The sequence below is a fragment of the Gossypium raimondii genome, chromosome 5 (genome assembly GCF_025698545.1).
Source record: "Gossypium raimondii isolate GPD5lz chromosome 5, ASM2569854v1, whole genome shotgun sequence".
In the NCBI taxonomy this organism is placed as follows: Eukaryota; Viridiplantae; Streptophyta; class Magnoliopsida; order Malvales; family Malvaceae; genus Gossypium; species Gossypium raimondii.
The window spans coordinates 31,157,597-31,171,574 of record NC_068569.1 but is presented as its reverse complement, the minus strand read 5'-3'; the positions used below and the strand labels follow the sequence as shown (position 1 = coordinate 31,171,574).

The 13,978-nt window shown below is 31.7% G+C and overlaps 2 non-coding genes across 2 annotated transcripts; both read right to left on the bottom strand.

Annotated features, from left to right (window-relative positions):
- Nucleotides 1–1,492: 1,492 nt before the first annotated feature.
- TRNAD-GUC (transfer RNA aspartic acid (anticodon GUC)) lies at nucleotides 1,493–1,564 on the bottom strand. The gene has a single exon. It is a non-coding gene; the product is annotated as a tRNA-Asp (tRNA).
- A 2,364-nt stretch (nucleotides 1,565–3,928) lies between these two features.
- LOC105765900 (kiwellin) lies at nucleotides 3,929–12,498 on the bottom strand. Its single transcript, XR_008195937.1, has 4 exons — nucleotides 12,222–12,498; nucleotides 10,663–11,888; nucleotides 7,804–7,805; nucleotides 3,929–4,350 (listed from the first exon to the last, which is right to left on the bottom strand). It is a non-coding gene; the product is annotated as a kiwellin (transcript).
- Between the last annotated feature and the right edge of the window lie 1,480 nt (nucleotides 12,499–13,978).

Below are 13,978 nucleotides of genomic sequence, written 5' to 3'. Positions count from 1 at the left end.
TCGCCACAGGCGGTCAATAACACCACCGAAATGGGGTTTCATCGCTGTCCTCGACACTCGAACACGTCTTTTGTTCAAAGCGGGACTTGAGCCTCTTGAGAGTCGTATCTTCTTCCTTATCCTTAATCGTTTCCGGATACTCTTGCGTCGCCCGCGAACACCTAAAAAATCACACCATTCCATGAAAGTTGCAAATTCGTTAGCATGATAATCTTTTGTCTCAATCACTGGGCACTTATACTCTTGTGATGGTAAAGCGGCAACATATAATATTGTTTTAATTCGCCGGAAAAAGATATGTTAGACCAAAATTAAAATTTTTTTTCGTAATTTGGAAATTTGCATATAAAAATATTTAGCGCGAAAATTAGATTTGGGTAAAAAATTTAACTCATATAAATTATGGAAGAGGTAAGACTGGCCTAACTGAGTCAAACTCAACTCAATTTTTAGTTCTGTAGTGTATTATATAATATATATCATATAAAAATTAAATTTGTAATACTATACAATACTATAATATAAATATTAAAATATGTTGTCTTTAAAATTTAAAAAAAAAAACTATAACGCCCCAAGTTTCTTAATATATGAATTGTTTATTGTGTAAAGTAAATCGGTTTGGCTCAATGGCTAAGTGTTCTAGATGTGTGTTTGAGATCTTGCTTATGTTTCCTTCTACTTAAATTTTTGTTATTTTTATCCCTATATCCATTGGTCATAACTAGTTTATCTGTAATGTTTGTTTAATTGTTAGCAAGAATGAGGGTGTTGGTATAGTGGTAAGGTCTTAGGTTACCCTTAGTTTCCAAGTTTGAATCTTGTTTTGTACAAAAGTGGAATTATTTGTGCTCCTCAAGCATGAGTACCATGACATCGTGCACCTTATGTACTCATTATCTTATCTACAATTTGAATTTTATGAATTAGCTTAAGTTTAATGAAAATCCCAAATCTAGAGTTTTATTAGAGTTTAGAGAATGTTTGATTTGCTACCGTCTCTAGAGGTAAACAGTTTTACTAAAGTAACTAATGTAAAAGTATCTAAAGCGTATCTAAAGTTTGAAGTTTCTTACTTGAATCGGCGCCAAAGTCTTGGTTTCACTTTACGAAAATTAAAATATCGTTTTCATAAAAATCGAATAATTCAAAAAGTTTTTGAACATTTTGAACCCAAAATTTCACAACTGAGTTTTAAACATTTATTTTTGATTACGTGTCGCTCGGTTGACTCGCACAATTATTTTAAACGGCAATTCACGGAAGGAACAATAGTGTTAACATAATGAAAGTTCAAATGGTACTTCGAGAAAAAAGAAAAGTTTTAAGTAGATAAATTGAAAAGCGTTATAGTTTGGAGACCATTATTTAGGTTAAGGCTTTTTAGTAATTTCGTTCATCTTTTCTATCAAATTTCTCTCATTTTCTTCCTTAATTGACACCCGTCATTGAAGTTAATTGAAGTTTGACAAAACAAAAGGTCTTCTTAAAACGCCGTTGCCGGGGATCGAACCCGGGTCACCCGCGTGACAGGCGGGAATACTCACCACTATACTACAACGACTTGATGATCAGGTTTTAAAATTCATTTTACTCTTTGGAACATGCCAAATTTGGCCGCAAAAGAAGCAAAGAAGAGACCGTAGATTAATCGGTCGTTTTAGTTTATTTAGAGTTCAACCTCAACATTTGTATATTATCTCCTTTGTTTGTTCTTCATGATCTATACAAAATAGGAAGAAAAGTCATGACAAAACTGTGAAGTGCTAAAAAATTATGGTGGACCGCTAAAATTGATGACTTATGATACAGCTGATAATATGGTATTTTATCATTTACCCAAGTTTTGTAATGTATTTATCATTCAGAAGCATCTTTGTGGGAGGTTCCTGCAGGTTGGATTCACTTATTTATTTTTTATATATTATGGCAGCAATTTGTTGATAAAGATGAAATGGGTTGGTTTGGAGACAAGAGGCCTTATATTAATTATACTTGTCAACAGAACATTTTATTGGCTGACGCCTAAATTGGAGGGATTTGAAGATGGTTACATTGTGCTTTTCATTTTCATATAATTTTGGCATACAAAATTATATTCTATACATATTTCAACACGTACTTCTTTGAAATATCTCTAAAAATTATATTTGGTGTTTGAAATTTTATTAAATAAATATATTAGTTTTTCTATTAAATAAATATTATTTGTTTTCTACTAATTCAATCAAGATTCTCCGTCTCTCCTATAGATAGATGACTTTGGTAGAGCTATAAACACAACAGTTCATGTAAGTTTTCAATTTTATTAGTCCGTAAAAAATAGTGAGAATTTATTTTCTAAGTATAAATTCTATTTTCTGAGAATAACAATTCCGTCGGCTTCTATTAAGAGAGAATTACTATCCTACTGAATGTAATAAATCGTTTCTGGTAAAAAAATCTCAGTCTCGCACTGCAACTGTTTGATTACACTCTCATTGAATTCATTCTTCAAATCATTAATGAATGATTCCCTTCCATAATCTTAATGTAAAAAATCAGAGAAAAATATGATGTTATAACAAATGATGTGAAATACGATTAAAAAATTTAAAATAGGAAAAAACAGGTTAAAAAACCTTAAACTTCCAATTATTTGATTTATAATTCTTTGTGTTGTTTCAGCATTAATGCTATTTATAGGCTTGCATACATGCATAAAATGGAAGGAATAAAAGTGGACTTTGGATATTGATTATATTTGTATTTTTCTATTACCTTTTAGGTTGACATTAAAATGTATATATGTTTTATGGAATGTATTTATTAGATGTTTATTTACTAAATTTGGAAAAGTTGTGGAAAAATAGGAGGGAAATATTTGATACACTCATGACTAGAGTTTTTAGACTCCACCAGTAAAGTTAGGGGTTGACAAATGTCCTACAAGAATATAATAAAATATTTTAAAAACATTTAAAAAAAACACATAACAATTTTTAAGGTTGCTTGTGGAATAAAAAAATATTTCGCCAATGTACCAAATACTAACCCATAATATACACCTAAATTTTTTTTTTGATAAATTAAGGCAACCATGAACTAGCAGTGTTAGTTCTTACCAGAAACATGTTACCTAGTTCTCGTAGGATGAGAAGATTGATGAATATTACCAGCAAGTCATGACCTATGAAAACATGGAAGAGTAACAGTTAAAAAGACAATGAACTTTATACCCATATGCCATTTGATTTATGGATATAAGCTCCCTGGTTGTTGAGATTATTCATGCTGGAGCTCTACTCAAAATTCATAGCTTGAAATAGCCCAATTTGGTCGAATATTATTCTAGACACTCCAACTCGGCTCGTGGTAAAATCAAACTATATATTTAAGCTTGGTTAGAAAAAGTATTTACATATTCGAGCTTAAATTTGAACCCGTTTCGTATACAACATAGTAATCTAATATTAAAAATATTGAAAATTTATTATTAATAATAAAAAAACTCGATCAAGCTTGCAAGCTGCTCAAATCAAGTAATAAGGTACTCAAACATGGCTCACTTGATAACTCAAGCTGCGCACGCTTGAAACGATTTCGAATTTCTTTCGAATAACATGCGAGCACAAGTGCCTTGTTTATACCCCTATCGAACGCGTACCAAATCCAACACTCATCTGATTTGAGAATCAACTAAGAATTTCTCCAATTAAGAAGTAAGGATAGAGCAGATAATGAAGATTTAAAACATAGTTTACGGCTCAAAATACATAATATATACATAAATTTTACATTAATAGTAACATAAATGTTAACTAAGACGCACAAGAAATCTTTACTCTAGTACATACATTATAAATATAAATATGGATCAAGTGATTAATCGATCGTATCAGACAGTAGATATCCATCCCTTGATCGCTCTCGGGCACTCCAAGAGCCTTCAAACTGCTTTCGAGGCATCAACAATGTTGTTAGGGCAAGGGGCTGATAATCATGGTCCGAATCGCATCCCATAGTAGAATCGCATTCATCCACAACTTTAGCCCTCACAGATTTTCCATTGCCATGGATGTTGATATAATTCAAACACCTCTTTCCGTTGTTATACCACCCTGTAGAAAGTGCCACCACAGGGTCATCATCGGAGTGGTACTGGTTGTCACATTCAGATGGTGCACCACCGTCTCCATCTGGCTCAAAGCTGTTAAGCGTCAGTGTTGCTTTCGTTTGGCTTGATACAGGGGGTGAACATTTGTATGTCGTGTACCACTTGCCATCCTTGCAACAATCAGAATCATTTTCCTGGTTGCATTGCCCTGGTGGAGGGGTTTTCCCTTTGATCTTGCCACTAGGGCTGCACGTCTGTGCTTCAACACTAAGAAAAGAAGAAGAATGCAAAGGAGAGGGAAGACAGTCGAACAAATTACTTGCTTCTTCATTTTTATCTTCTTTAAGTCACTTCTGTTTTGATGTTTTAGTGCAGAAATCTTCAAGTGAGAAAAGCAATATATAGAGATCTTAGCAATGAGTAATTTAAAATATTGGTCTTTCATATGAAAATTTATGATGGACTGAAGCTGATAAAATTGTATTTTATCATTTACCCAAATTTTGTAATATATTTATCATTCAGAAGCATCTATGTGGGAGGTTCCTGCAGGTTTGGTTCACTTTTAGTTTATTTTTCTTAAATTTCTTATGGTAGCTATTTGTTGATGAAGATCAAAGGGGCTTTAGATTATACTTGTCAACAAATCATTTTACTGGCTGATGCCTAAATTGGATGGATTTGAAGATGGTTACACTTAGCTTTTCATTTTCCATAAAAGTTTTGCAATAAAAATTGTTTTCTATACATACATTACACGTATACTTCTTTACAATATCTTTAAATATATATACATATAAAAATCATATTCCTAATATCCGGTCCCAATAGTAGTGATAGAATTTCTGTCTCAAATTCCGTTCACAGGAAAGAACTAAGGTGAAAGAGCCAAAGGAGGAGCGATAAGTATATAAACCTTGACAAAGTAACTTTCGTAGTTAAAGCAGCAGCATATAATATTGTTTTAATTGGCAGACCAAAATTTGAAATTTGGTCCGGAATGTGCATATAAAAATATTAAGCACCAAAATTAGATTTGGGTAAAAAATTTAACTCAATAATTTTGGACCGAAACCCAATTCAACTTTTAGTTGTATAATATATTATATAATTTATTTCATATAAAAATTTAATTTATAATAGTATACAATCTTGTAGTATAAACATTAAAATATGTTGTCTTTAAAATTAAAATTAAATCATTTTAAAACCTTAAATAAAAATAAAATATTTTTTTTTGTAAAACAATTTGCATACTAAAACATACTCGAATTAGTTTTTGATTACGTGTCAGGCTCTGGTTGACTTAGACAATTATTTCAAACGACAATCCACGGAAGGACCAATAATGTTAACATAATGAAAGTTCAAGTAGAACTTCTGACAAAACAGGAAAAGTTTGAAGTACATATATTGAAAAAGCGCTACAGTTTGGGGACCATTTTTTATTTTAAGGCTTTTTAGTAGGATGAAATTCTCTAAGAATGGCATCCGTGTCAACATTTGTGAAATTATTCAAGTCTAGAGACAATCGGTCGTCTCTTTCATAGCACGGTACGTCATAGTACTTGCAAATGGCAGCACGAGAAATATCAATGTTAGCATGCCTGACGTATACTCGGTCATACATTCCAATTTTTAAATTGGATTAAAACTCCAGCACTACATGTAATACCCTAAACCCGCTAAACGTCCAGACCAAGTCCAGTGAGTTACATTGTCGGTATTAGGAAAACCACATTTATAAACAAATTACTTGCTTCTTCATTTTTATCTTCTTTAAGTCACTTCTGTTTTGAAGTTTTAGTGCAGAAAACTTCAAGTGGTAAAAGCAATATATAGAGATCTTAGCAATGAGTAATTTAAAATATTGGTCTTTCACTATGAAAATTTATGATGGACCGAAGCTGATAAAATTGTATTTTATCATTTACCCAAATTTTGTAATATATTTATCATTCAGAAGCATCTATGTGGGAGGTTCCTGCAGGTTTGGTTCACTTTTAGTTTATTTTTCTTAAATTTCTTATGGCAGCTATTTGTTGATGAAGATCAAAAGGGCTTTAGATTGTACTTGTCAGCAAATCATTTTACTGGCTGATGCCTAAATTGGATGGATTTGAAGATGGTTACACTTAGCTTTTCATTTTCCATAAGAGCTTTGCAATGAAAATTATTTTCTATACATACGTTACACGTATAATTCTTTACAATATCTTTAAATATATAAGAAAATAGGTTCGGGAGTCAGTTACGCACGAGGACGGGTTAGCACCCCCGTAACGCCCAATATTGGTACTGAATTGATTGTTTAATTTCTTAGTGTCAAAAATTTGAAATGATTTCAAAATACAGTCTTTTTAACTTTGAATAAATTGAATTACATGATAAGACACTCTTATTTCAAAGAAATAAAATGCCAAACCTAGTGAGTTAGGGCGCAACATTTTTAATTTTCAAAATTAAGTTTATCTTTTAACTCTTTAAAACTTATGCATTTTGAGAAGGATATCTGGTTATTTGGGTCAAATGAAAAATCAAAACCCAATAAGTTAGGGTTTAATTTCCCAAAATTTCTAAATACCGAATATTGCCTTTATTGATAACACTCTAGAATAACGTATTTTTATTTATTAATTATATATTTATTCTGAGTATGATCCTGCTTATTTGAGCTATTTATGATCTTTTATCTCATAGGGACTAAATTTGAGGCAAAAGTAAAATTAAGGGCCAAAAGCATGAATTTAGAGATAAAATGGGCCAATGTGCGACACAAGGAAATTAAAGTAGATTTATAAGATAATTCTCAAATCCTAAGATTCAGTTAGATAACAGAAGCAATTCTAGTTTCAGGTATAGAACATATCAGATACATATGCAGTTTTTCCTACCCCCATCTGCTACACACCATCTCCGACTATCCCAACACACCATTAAAGGCGTTTAATGCCCAACCAACCCTACACACCATAAAGTATCTGTCTGACACGTTTACAGAGATGAATTATTTGAGCCTTTATTATGTATGTCTAATCGGTCCCTCTTCTAACTCGAGATAACTAGAAATGAATTGCATGTATACCAATAAAAGGAAAATGAATGAAAACGGTGAAGTAAGAGAAACAGATTGCACGTATCACTATCTACAATGAATGTGTTTTCTCGCTAAACACATAAATGACTTGACAATTAAATTAAGGTTCTTCGAATTATTATTTAATTAATTATAATTAAATAATTGAAGTTTTAAGATTGAATTAAATTAATTAGTCATTATAAATTTGTTGTTTAAGGAAATTAAATATCGTAGATTCTATTACGGTAAAGTCGCTATGACTTTAACGAAATTAAAATTGGGTTTAGAAAAATATTTAATTGAGAAATTAATTTAGTTAATTTAATTAATTGATTATATAAAATTTATTTTGATTAAATATTAGGTTCGATAAAATTATAAGTGTTGCATTAAAAGTTTAGAAAACACATATAATTGGACCCAATACATGATAGGCCCAATCTAGCCCTCACGTAACATGTGTGGGGCGACAACACTATTAAAAAAAAGGGTTTGCCACTGGCCCCTCACTCTAGTTAGAGTAGGTTTTTATTTTCTATGAAAATAATATTATTTAATCAAGACTTATTCAACCGGAACTCTTGTACCTCTCTTTACAAATGGAGAGCACCGGTTAAACAATTTACACATCTTTGAATGTAACTTGGTGAATGATGTGAATATGTATAAAATGATACTACTTGAATGATTTGTAATTAAATGTGAAAGAAATGTTGAAATCACATAATTGATTATATATATAAATGAAATCAAGCCTTAGGGGCTGAAATGGATTCAAATGGATCAATAGACTATAGAAACTAGTGAATAATGTGATATTAGGAACAGAATTATGTATCATAAATTATATGTGATATGTGGAAAATTTTTATTTTGAATGCTTAATGTTGAAATCGGATGGGATGAAATAACATTTGGTTATATGCATATTTAAGTACAAATACTGATGATGTTAAGTATGGTAACCAAAAATGTAAATTAGTAGTATTTTATTTGCATATAGATATACATGTATAGTATTGAAATGTATTGCTAATGCTTATGTTATATGCTTTGAATAATAAATGTACCACTGAGCCTATTGCTCACGTATGATTTGTTTTTCCCTTACGCAGGTTTAGGTAATTCTCAAAGTCCCAGGAATTGAAGCTAGCATCTAGACTACCATTTCTAACTCAAAAAAGTTTGTGAAGTACCCTTTTGATTCTAAATGGCATGTTCCTATGGTTTAAATCGAATTTGTATAAAAAATGGTCAAACTTGGAACTTATTCGTTTAATGTCATTCTGAAGTATCAGTTTGGTATATTTTGTCTCATATGCTGTTGTAAATGTATTGTTTGGTTGTGATTGAGATTATACAAGTTAATATAGGTCTTTTGAACTTGTTTCAAAATGGTCCTTTTGAAAATAGTGAATCATGTCACGACAATGAACCTCTAATGTCAGGACGAGAAATAGGGAAAAATCCAGGTGGCGACGTCGTTGCTTAAGGTCATAACGAGCACCAAATGGTTGTAATTAATTTACTCCAATCGCCCCTCAAAAAATACTCAGTCCCGTATCTTGACTATTTCAATACACATCAAATTTAAAACAAAAAACTCTTTCAATAAAAAAAACCCAACGATTTCCATGGTGTAATTACATAATTTTCACTGGTACTGGAAAATACAGTTTCAAAACCCTATTTTCATCAATTGAGTTTCTAATTATTAAATATTAATATTTACAATGACAATATAAAAATATATTAGGAAATATTTCAGTAATTTTGTGTACTTATAGCTAATTAAGAATTAAGGATTAATTTGTAAAAGTCTAATTGCTATAGAGTTTTAATTGGCCAAAGGCTTAGGAACTTATATAGAAATTAATCAAAGGCTTAAAATGGTAAATAAGCCATTTTCCTATGGTTGTTAGTGGATGGTGATGATATCTTCCACTAAGTTTGGTTAATGAATTGATTAAGTCAATTAAACCATGATTAAGTTACTAAACTTAGTTAATTAAGTCCTAATCTACTTACATAAGCTAAACTAATGAGAAAAAAATAACATTTTTCATCTTCAACCTTCTTTTTCACCGTCCAAAGAGAAGAAAAACCTAGGAGAACTTCTATGGCATTCCACCTTAAATTCTAAGTTAAATTTAAGTTATTTTCTTGTATTTATTTATGAAATTAAGGTCATGGGAGCTTGATTTAGCTAGGCCAAGTACCATTTTATAAGATTGTTAAAGTTTTAAAAAGTTTCCATTGTTGATTTCTTGAAAAATTAGGCTTGAAATTGATAAATTTTAAGCTGAGAATATGGAAGGACTAGATTGTAAAGTTATCTTATTGTTAACTTTATTACATTAGGAACCAAATTCAATAAATATAAAACTTGTTATGAAACTATTTTAGAAATAGAAATTTTAAGGTCCCTGGTGAGAATATTTGAAATTATATTTTAATCTAAAGCTAGGAATTGAAAGTTATAACTATCCTAAGTTTAAGGACTAAATTCAATAAAATGTAAAATTTTAGGGTATCAAAATAATTCCTTCAATGTGACTATCTGAAAATTTTTCTTAAGTCTAATTGTATCTCTTCCTCCCTAAGTTGAATAAAAAAAATATTTCGCCAATGTACCAAATACAAACCCATAATATACACCTAAAATTTTTTTTGATAAATTAAGGCAACCATGAACTAGCAGTGTTAGTTCTTACCAGAAACATGTTACCTAGTTCTCGTAGGATGAGAAGATTGATGAATATTACCCGCAAGTCATGACCTATGAAAACATGGAAGAGTAACAGTTAAAAAGACAATGAACTTTATACCCATATGCCATTTGATTTATGGATATAAGCTCCCTGGTTGTTGAGATTATTCGTGCTGGAGCTCTACTCAAAATTCATTGCTTGAAATATGGCTCCAATTTGGTCGAATATTATTCTAGACGCTCCAACTCGGCTCGTGGTAAAATCAAACTATATATTTAAGCTTGGTTAGAAAAAGTATTTACATATTCGAGCTTAAATTTGAACCCGTTTCGTATACGACGTAGTAATCTAATATTAAAAATATTAAAAATGTATTATTAATAAAAAAAACTCGATCAAGCTCGTGAGCTGCTCAAATCAAGTAATAAGGTACTCAAACATGGCTCACTTGATAACACAAGCTGCGCACGCTTGAAACGATTTCGAATTTCTTTCGAATAACATGCGAGCACAAGTGCCTTGTTTATACCCCTATCGAATGCGTACCAAATCCAACACTCATCTGATTTCGAGAATCAACAAAGAATTTCTGCAATTAAGAAGTAAGGATAGAGCAGATAATGAAGATTTAAAACATAGTTTACAGCTCAAAATACATAATATATACATAAATTTTACATTAATAGTAACATAAATGTTAACTAAGATGCACAAGAAATCTTTACTCTAGTACATCCATTATAAATATAAATATGGATCAAGTGATTAATCAGTACCAGAGCAGTAGATATCCATCACGCCCCAGTCGCTCTCAGGCACTCCAAGATCCTTCCAAACTGCTTTCGACGCATCAACAATGTTGTTAGGGCAAGGGGGCTGATAATCATGGTCCGAATCGCATCCCATAGTAGAATCGCATTCATCCACAACTTTAGCCCTCACAGATTCTCCATTGCCATGGATGTTGATATAATTCAAACACCTCTTCCCGTTGTTATACCACCCTGTAGAAAGTGCCACACCACAGGGTCATCATCGGAGTGGTACTGGTTGTCACATTCAGATGGTGCACCACCGTCTCCATCTGGCTCAAAGCTGTTAAGCGTCAGTGTTGCTTTCGTTTGGCTTGATACAGGGGGTGAACATTTGTATGTCGTGTACCACTTGCCATCCTTGCAACAATCAGAATCATTTTCCTGGTTGCATTGCCCTGGTGGAGGGGTTTTCCCTTTGATCTTGCCACTAGGGCTGCACGTCTGTGCTTCAACACTAAGAAAAAGAAGAAGAATGCAAAGGAGAGGGAAGATAGTCGAACAAATTACTTGCTTCTTCATTTTTATCTTCTTTAAGTCACTTCTGTTTTGATGTTTTAGTGCAGAAAACTTCAAGTGGGAAACGCAATATATAGAGATCTTAGAAATGAGTAATTTAAAATACTGGTCATTCACTATGAAAATTTATGATGGACTGAAGCTGATAAAATTGTATTTTATCATTTACCCAAATTTTGTTATATATTTATCATTCAGAAGCATCTATGTGGGAGGTTCCTGCAGGTTTGGTTCACTTTTAGTTTATTTTTCTTAAATTTCTTATGGCAACTATTTGTTGATGAAGATCAAAGGGCCTTTAGATTATACTTGTCAACAAATCATTTTACTGGCTGATGCCTAAATTGGAAGGATTTGAAGATGGTTACACTTAGCTTTTCATTTTTCAATAAGAGTTTTGCAATGAACATTATTTTCTATACATACATTACACGTATACTTCTTTACAATATCTTTAAATATATATACATATTGTAGAGGCCCAATTTCGCCCGGGTCAATTACAAAATTAAACAAACAACCAAGCCCAATTGCAAAACAACCTAACAGACCCAAGCCCAAGTGCCAAGAGTCAAACTAGGGTTTCAGTCTGAAACCCTAGCCTTTCTGACACCCAGCGCCGACGCCGTTTGCAGGCTACCCCATCCCATCACTTCCTCTGTCGCCGCCCACTTGCCACAGTCATATGCAAACAAAGCAAGCAAAACAGGAGCAATATAGATAGCAGAAAAAATGAAAAAAACAATAGAAAAATGTTGTATCTATTTGGCTATAAAAAGCCTGGATACCAGTCTTGTAATTTTCTTCTTCCTTTTTTTACAAAAAAGTGAATAAAAAACAAAGAAAAGCAGATTAAAGAAAAAGCAAAGAGGTTGATTCCAAAGTTCTTTTTTTCGTTGTTCTTGTTATTTTGTTTCTACTTTCTATTTTTTTTTTGTTTATTTGTTACTATTCTTTGAAATAAAAAAAACAAAACGAAAGGGAAAAGAAAAAAGGATATTCACCTGTCTTGAAAGCTCGTTGCCGGAGACTATTTTTGGCGTTGGAATCGGACTGAAAGGGGTATGAAAAACCCCTCCTTTTTTGACTTTTCGGGGTTAAAAGGGTAGATCTTAAGTGGGGGTCGAGAACGGGGTACAAAGGCGACCGTTCGGTGCCTCTGACCACCGCGCGTGGTGGAGCCGGTGGTGGCCCGTTCGGCCAAGAAAAGGGGGTGGCTGAGTTTTTTTTCTTTTTGTTTCTCTGAAATTTTTTGTTAAAAAGGCTGAAAGAATGAAATTTTAGAAGAAAAAAATTGTTTTAAATGGACAGAACGAAACGACGTCATTTCGTCTGAGTGTTTTAGTGCCAAAACGGCGTCGCTTTGCGTAACCCGCGGGCGACCCAACCCATTACGAGGAGAATCCGCGTGTTTTCATTTGTTGGGTTATTTATGCCCGCAGTCCTCCTGCATATTTTGCTGGTTCTATTTCAGTCCTTTTTATTTTTATTGTGTTTTTAAATTTGGCCCTATAATTTCGGCTTTGTTTAAATTTGGTCCTTTGAAGTTGTGCGTTTTGGAGGAGAAGGGAAAATTTCCCTTCCAGTCCCTCCTTGTTATTCGGGCATTCAATATGGTCCTTCCTTTTTCATTTATTTACAGATTTAGACCCCGAATCTTGTCTTAAGTTTTATTTTAGTCCTTTTGCATTTTGTTTATTTTCCTATTAAGTAACAAACTTGGTGTTATACTATTATTAATTATTATTGCTGTTATTGCTTATTTATACCTTTAAAATTATAAATTTTATCATATATATGTATATGTATATATTTATCTTTATGTTTTCATATTTTACAATTTGAATCTATATATCTATATACATCTTTTTATAAATATATACATGTACCTATATGCTTTACATTTTCATATAGTTTTATAAACATACATACTCTTTTATACACACGTATATTTCTATACTTTATAATTCTAGCATACATACCTATTTTTTATATATATGATTTTATTCATTATTATTGTTTCATTTGGTGTTAATTTATTTATTTATTTACATGCTCATTATTATTATTTACTTAAGTGCTTTAATTTTTATTTGTTTATTTACTTTTATTTGTTGATTTCTTTTTATTATATATTTGCCATCTTATTTATTTATCTTTTATTATTTTGCTCGTATTATTTTTTTCGCATTGTCATCATTATTATCATTTTACATTCATTTACTCGAATTTATCCAAAAAATGGAAAATTTCAAGATAAAAATAACACTCGATATTTGAGATTTTCGAGAGTATCGAGCCCTAACGTATTGGGTTCTGATTTTCTTGGTTGAATAAAAAATAATCGAGATTATTCCTTTATAAAAGAGACATAAATAAAAAAAACTCATTACCGAGAATCCAATACGTCGTGTCCTAATGAATTGGACATGATACGTTGATTTCTCGAGACGAGAATTTTTTTTTTCAAAATAAAATGCAATATTCAATGTTTAACGTTTGAAGAAATTGTACCTTAACGTATTGGGTTGCAATTTTTATTCATATGACCTAAACCATCAAACACTCTTATAAACTTTTTATGCGAGTTTAGACTTGCTCATTTCTGAAGGGGTAAGATACCGTACCCTAACGCATTGGGTGTGACATTTTCTCTTTCTGAAATGAAAAAGTCTTAATGAGCGGCTTGATTTTTATAAATTTTCTTTCAAAATAAGGATCGTATTCTAAAATTCTTTTAAGTTCTCAATTTTTGACATCA